This window comes from Caretta caretta, chromosome 26, assembly GCF_965140235.1.
Source record: "Caretta caretta isolate rCarCar2 chromosome 26, rCarCar1.hap1, whole genome shotgun sequence".
Lineage (NCBI taxonomy): Eukaryota > Metazoa > Chordata > Testudines > Cheloniidae > Caretta > Caretta caretta.
The window spans coordinates 7466382-7473883 of NC_134231.1; positions in this window are offsets into that span (position 1 = coordinate 7466382).

Here is a 7502-nt window from a genome sequence, read left to right on the forward strand (position 1 = left end):
ACAGTTAAATCAAAATGCAGACACTGTTTAACGGTTCTTAAAAAACTGACTGAGACGGTGATAAAAATCTCATGAGCGACATTGTTCTCCCTTCAGATGCAATTCATCCATGTGCAGAAAACAGAAAAAGTCCTGTGCACCACTTTAATTCCATTCTGAGTCTGAAAGTTTTGTTTTCAGTCCTTCATAAGTTTTGTGCAACCCCTCTGCACAGGGGTGAGTTTCACCCTTGCAAGCCAGCATGCAGCCCACTATCAATGAAGCTATTTTAGAGACCTTTTTATGGGTCAGGGGAACACATTTCCCTGCTGTGCCCTTTACGCCAAAGCATTGTGCTGCCATTAGAGAACTACAAAAATGAAACTGACTAGGAAGAAATGCAATTCTTGCTAAGTTAATTCTATTGCCCAGGATTGAGTGAACTACAAAACTTAAACAAGGAGAAAAATGTGATACATGGTCAATTGTCAATAAATTTTCATTTTAATATGTTGTGCTACTAGTTAAATAAGTAAAACAAGTCTTAAATCTTCGTTTGCCATACAACATTAAGAATGAAGAAATCACAAGGCTACATTTGGGTTCTAAATAATGTTTTAACAATATACACATGCAAGGCTACACCAACACCACTGCTCTAGCATCTTCCCGTGGGCCTCACTGTCTATGTTCCAGAAAACACACAAGCTATTTGAAGGGATACAACCCAATTCATATATACCAGAGTAGGTGTCTTTCATGAAAGACTTACATCAATTACACTGGAGTAAACCAGGAGTAAATCCAATTTAAGTGAGGAGAATCAAGCTCATAATTTCTATTTTGACAAAAATCTTCTACATTGCCACTAGTGTTTAACAGATGATCTAGCCTATATTTGGGGAAACAAACCCTGATTATACAAACACACACTTTGTTACATTCTCCAAGGTGTCATTTTGTGCACCATTCATGAAGGAGAACTCTAGGTTACACTGATTCCAGCTGGTTCAGCAGATGACTACTTAGCACCTGACCTTGTAAGTCACTAAAAGCTGACAATGTTCATCCCCTCCGCCCCCCCCCCCCCACTGCAACAGTGAATCTATATAGGATATGAAATATCCATGCAGTTCAGCTATGGACATGAGGACTGACCTGTATGAGAACATAATATATAAAAACCCCAACCATGGAATACACCTTTGAGCTTTCTCAATGCCACAGGGAAACGAGAGAGTTTGGCAAGAGGCAAACAAACCCATTGAAAAAAGGCATAACAAAAAATTATGACGACAAATTACATCAGGAAAGCAATCTTTCCTAGAAGAACTGAATTAATTGCAGCAGGACAAAAGCACTTTTTTCCAAACAAGCCATCAATAGATTATCTGAGACACCCTAAATTTCAGATATAAACTATTTGTCTCCAAATAGTTTTGTAATAAAGTGGACAAATTGCTACGCCTACACAGATCCACACTAATCCAACACAGAAACCATGAGAACAACTTAAGAATTCCGCGGTCTGAGACACACGGGGCACCATTTTCAAAAGTCACTTAGGAGCTTAAGTCCAATCGGAAGTCAATGGGAGATAGAAGACCATTTTTTTTAAAGGTATTAGTGCTTAAAGATGCAGATAAGTCCTACTACAAACCTTCAGGAGCATCCAGGTGCCTAAGGGAGTTATGTGCCTCAGAACTTTGGAAAAAATCTCCACAGACACTTATCTGGATCTTTGAGCACCAAAGCATCTTTAAACATTTGGGCCACTTGTGCCTTTGGAAAAAAAATCTACCTCTAGACTCCTAAGTGACATAGATGCTTTTAAAAATGGAACTTAGAACTCATGAAAATTACACTCACAATCAGATATAGATATCAAATTACACTCCCTGATCCAAGGGGAGTAGGATTGGACCTGACAGGTGAACGCAGAAGAATGAATACATTTGCTTAATTCGGCGAGCATGAAAGTCACCTCTAGGCAGAGGTCCTACATAGCCTTACACGCTACTAGAACCTCATTAAAGACCACCAAATAGGATTTAAGGTGAAGTCAGTGGGACTAATCATGAATTTAGAGAGTCGTATAATTAAGTACATTGCTGAATCAGGGCTTTGGTTAGCAGTAAGGCAAAAAAGAAACTCACCATGGGCTGGTTTTGATTTTTCTTTTCTGAGCATTGGGGGAAGTTACTTGCACTAATTAACTCCACGCCAACACATGGCAGTGCACCTTATTTTTAAGGCAGCCTGTTTTGTTTTCAAGAAAAACAAAACAATTTGTTATAATTAACAGGCGCTGTTTTGTCAGTTTCAGAACATGTGTGGGGAGAGCCTGAGCTGGTTTGGCTAACTGCCATGTATTGATGCATACAAGTAAAGCTATTTATTCAGTACATTGGTGAATAAGTTGCTAGGACTAGTAGGTTGCATTCATTTCTTTTTATTCCAAATGCAAAGTCTAAGGCTGGATTCTCCACTGTTACTGCAAATTCATGCCTATAGGTTTATTTCAATGGAGTTACATTGAGTAAAACTGGGGTAACAGATTGGTGTATCAGGAGGGTAAGTTTTTTTTGTCATCTGATTCTGCCCATGTGGAGTTGTGTTTATTTATATATATATATACACACACATACACCCTGCACTGAACTTGTGCATTCAATACTGCAAAGGGTTTCAACAAAGTCTCTTACTTAGCTTTAATCTTCTAAAGGAGATTAAAGGGGGAAGAAAAAAGCATTCTTAATCTGAAATAAGAGTATTCAAACAGGAAGCATTTCACTATAGCCTTTGCACATTAAATTCACACCTTACCTTATTCCAGAATAACCACCCTTAGAACAGGTCTTTTAGAAAGACATCTAGTCTTTATCAACATTACATCCATTTGCAGACAGGACAGGATTATTTGTAGGGTCAATCTCTGTGACAGGCTACTTTATTCACCGCTGGATGGCACCTCTTGCTGGCAGTCCTGGAGATTAGCTCTGTCAATTCAACACCCCCGCATCAGTTTCTCCTCCACAGTCCCCCCTCTCTCACTCTCAGGAGTCACAGCATCCTCTTCATAACTCAACCAGGTCACTATTGTGGTTTCCCCATCCCAGGAGAAGGTGTCAAGATTCCTGCTCTCCAGTAGTCTCTTGCTTTGCTGCCTTGCAGTATCACTCCCATAGGGGATAGCAAGAGAAACCAGGCTCATGCTCTACTCCAGATGCTGGCTCAGGAGCCCTCTAAACAGCAGCTACAGTCCATTCCCTGTACCTTACTGCCTTTCCCTGAGCCACTTCCATATCTCCTGGCCTCCCCCACTCCTCTGGCTTTATCAGTCTCTTTATTCCCTCCTCCCAGGTAGGAACTTGAGACAGCTCCTCTCCCCAACCTCCAAACACACCTCCCTTCAACCAGGAAGTGACCACAGCCTTCTTCCTTACAGGCTCTCTACTTCCTATTTCCTGTCTTTTGTAGAAGCGCCACCTGTCCATCACAGGTAAGCTGCTCTCCAATTAGCTGCCTCCAGCTTAAAGCTCCCCTCCCACCTTTGCAGCCTAATTAACTGATTGGACCTACCTGACCTAATTTAGCTCTTGCAGGGCCAGTGTAAGGCCCACACCCTATCACAAGATCTGTGGGACTACATAGGGGTAAATATCACCCCAGGGGGATAGCTTCCATAGTAGTCCAAGAAAGCTACATGTAGTCTCTTCTCTCTGTTAATTGAAATTCTCCTCTAATGGGGCAACCAAGTAATCTGTTAAACTTTAGAAGTTCCAAGTTGAACATTTCTCATTAAGCAGGCTGCTTTTTAACCTTCATTGTAGAGGGGATGTGCTATTTACTTCCTCCAGCAAAGTCAAATGTCCTCTGTGGTGGCTGCTTAAATGATGAATAATGATTGTGTTTGTCAAAGAAAGGGATAAAAATCTCTATACATTATATTAGTCTTTAAAAATTCTGAACTGAATGAAGGATTTGCACACTGGGCAAAGATTCTGCCAATGAAGCAGAATTGCTGCATTCTGCACCCCTACAATCAATTATATGATTGCAATGCACTTGGCCTAATCATTTATCTTTTGCTGCTTGGCTTTGGGCAACATGGCTCCAGTATACAGCCTGGCCACCTGAGGTGTGTGCTAAGTGGCTCCATGGGGGCTGAATGCAAAGAATCCTTCCCTACACTCACGGGGCAGTAGTGCAGCTGTCATAAAGCTGAAAACCCGCTCTTAGGTCTGGCGTAGGCTTCTTGCATCCAAAAAGCATCAAAAGTAGAACTGAGAAGAGGAAATATGTTTTTACACAACATACAATTAGGCCCTGGAACTCTGTGTCATATGATACCATGGTGACCAAGAACTTAATAGGGTATCAAAAGGGGTTGGGTATTTATATGGATAATGAGAACATCCGGAGTTGAGTTAAAAAGATTTTTTTTAGAGGGGATGTAAACCCTCCTGCTTCAGGGATAAGCTATCCTCTCGCTAATGGTGGTTAGCAAGAAACTTTTCCCATGGGCAAGTTACTTAACACTACATTTCCTGCTGCTTCCTCTGAACCAGCTGGTGCCGACTACTACTGGAGACAGGATATTGAACCGGATGAACCACTGGTTTAATCCAGTCCTATGTGACTATGCTCTTTATACAGGGAGTGGGGCTCATGGGTCCACAAAGCACCCTCAGATACCTTGAATTTGGAATGATATGCATTCCAGCTCACCCCTCTAATATTTTATTGAAGGATTTCCAATACAACTTCCCAACATTTCAGGGAATAAATAGCCATTTGCTATCAATAAATGATCGATATCTATATCGGGCATAATATGAAATAGATACAAAAAATCTGTGTTCAACTAACTTTGAGGCATTTTTTCCCCCTTTGTGAATGGATGGCATATTTATATATATATGATCATGAGAGTTGGTATAAATCTCTCTTTAATAACTTCATACAAACAATACCCCAGCAGGGTATGTGTATCAACTCATTCTGTCTGGGGTGCGTGTGGGGGGGAATAGATTCAGGGCCTGATCTTGAATATCCTCATACACCCAAATTCTCACATTGATTTTATGAACTTCAATAGGACGACTTGACTGAATAATTATTACTCATGTCAGTAAGGATTTGCAGGATCAGGCTCAAACTCTAAGGTCCTGATTCAAAGCCCACTAAAGGTATTGGAAAAACTCTGGTTTAATTCAATGGGCTTCAGGTCTGGCCTCATATATAGATGTAGCTTTGCACTATTACAATACATGAACATTTTCACATCTACTCCCCTCCCTTTACCACAGATGGATGATAAAGAAAACAATGTTGAAAAAACTGATATTTCACTTGCCAAATGTTATTCACTACGGACATCAAGCAAGTAAAATGTGGCAAGGTTTATACTGTACCTGTTGGTAGACAGATTAGATAAATCTATCTTTATAACATTTTTCCCCTGACCGCCGTAACTGCCCATGTTGGTGTCCAGTGGAATTGGTCACACACACACACACACACATATATAATTGGAAAATGAGAGAGAGTGTGGGTGTGTCACATTGATAATTGTGGGGTTCAGACTCAGCCTTCTAAACATCTAAAAGCATATTTAGCCATTGCGTTGGACCCTGTTCTCTTGGGGCTGGTAGTAGAAAGCCTTTATCTTGGTTTAGTTCACCTGTGTCTATCTGGGAACCATCCAAGTAATCTTATTATTGCATTATGGACTGCTATCATTTTCTACAACAGAATTAAACTTATATATGGTGACACTTATTTGAGAGAGAGAGAGAGAGAGAGAGAGAGAGAGAGAGAGAGAGACACAAACTCTCTATGGTCCACAGAGACATCATTAGACCTAATTCTCCAGAGAGCTATTAGCTACCCATTTTCATTAAGACAGGGGACTTTATAATAGCATTTCTTCTTGGACCCACGCTTTCCCTTTTGTTCTCTATGAATTTCAGTGTCTGTCATAACTACAGGCTTTAGGACAAGCAGACACACATGTATCTATAGAGATCTAGTATAGGGGTGATGATTTTGTATGAATGTTCAGATCTAGATGTAGATCGGAGACCAAGAGTTTTTTACCTCTTTGTGCTCACTTGCAGACAGTACTTCAATCTGAACGTCTCAGGGAACTAAAGTGAGGGCATTCTCAGTAAAGAGGCCTAGGTTAGGGGCTTCACTGCCCCTGTTGGTAGGGGTAGGGAAACGAGAGCCCAAATGTGTTGACCTTCAATTATAATGCCCATCACCTTACTCAAGCTTTCCGAGAGACAGGATCTGTCTCGAAAACACCGTCACACCTCTTGATGCGAAGGGCCAAATTCAAGTGAGAGTCTAAACTGGGGTCATTTGCATCTTCTCGCAGCCCCCCATAGAATATAAGATGCCATTTTAGACTCAGACTCCTTTAGATTTACCCCCATTTACTAATGTCACTGCTATGTTACACCCTTTGATGTGTCACCTCTGCATTTCAACCACTGAGGCGAATGGAACTGAAGGGAGCCTAAGCTGCTGCAACTCACATTCAAAGGGTGCCAGGAGGCAGGAGTGCAGCAGGGAAAGCAACTAGCTGGAGGGTATCAGTTTTGAGTGGGCCTTCCTTTAACCACTTTAGTAAGTGGATGTGAGTGTAAGTGAAACTCACGGTGGTGACGAGAACCTATATTACATGGTATGAGAACTTCCATAGATTAGAACAAAGCTTAGTAAAATTTACATCTTTTCCGACTTCCTCAGTGAGTCTGTTGGATCTTAGACACCTTTAGATTCACTTGGACTCACCTCCGAATTGTAATATGAACGTAGGAGTTTCTGGATGTGGGGTCACAGCTACTGGCTGCATGGTAATATCAGTTAACCACTGTGCATGCTGACCTTTGACACATGACCTTCCTTCTGATGTTCCACCACATTCCTGAGGTTACCTTTGAAATTCACCTCATCAGCCCACTCTCATGTCTATGGAAATCTGACTCTCCAGCTCCCACTAAAAACATCCTGTGGCTGAAATGTTTCCAGACAATCAATCAACTATCTAGTGCTACAGAAGCTTCAAGGACTCTTGGGGGGGGCAGAACCAAGCTTTGAGAAGTGCTAATGAAATGCTTTGGTCCAAACTTTACCTTCATGCTGTCCTTGACTTGAAGGCCATTGCCTATTGTTCTGTCCCTATTAACTGAATTCTGTGCCTCAAACCAGATGGCTGCGGATTATCACCTTCCCGAACAGATATTGCATTAACCTTCTACGCTCCTGGAGGGAATGTTCCCTGACATCCCCTAAAAGTGTGAAAATGAGCCAGTTCCAAAATATGTGGCAAAAAAAACTCAATGTCATCCTGGCAATATTTAATTTATGCCCACTTCAAGGCCCCTTTGCACTGCCAGGCCAGTGTAAAGGAGGTCTAAATGAGAATCAGGCACAATATATTTAAACTATCTTTGTGCCAGTGTAAGGGTCCTGCAAATGAAATAAAGACCCTTATTTAAGTTACTGCCTAC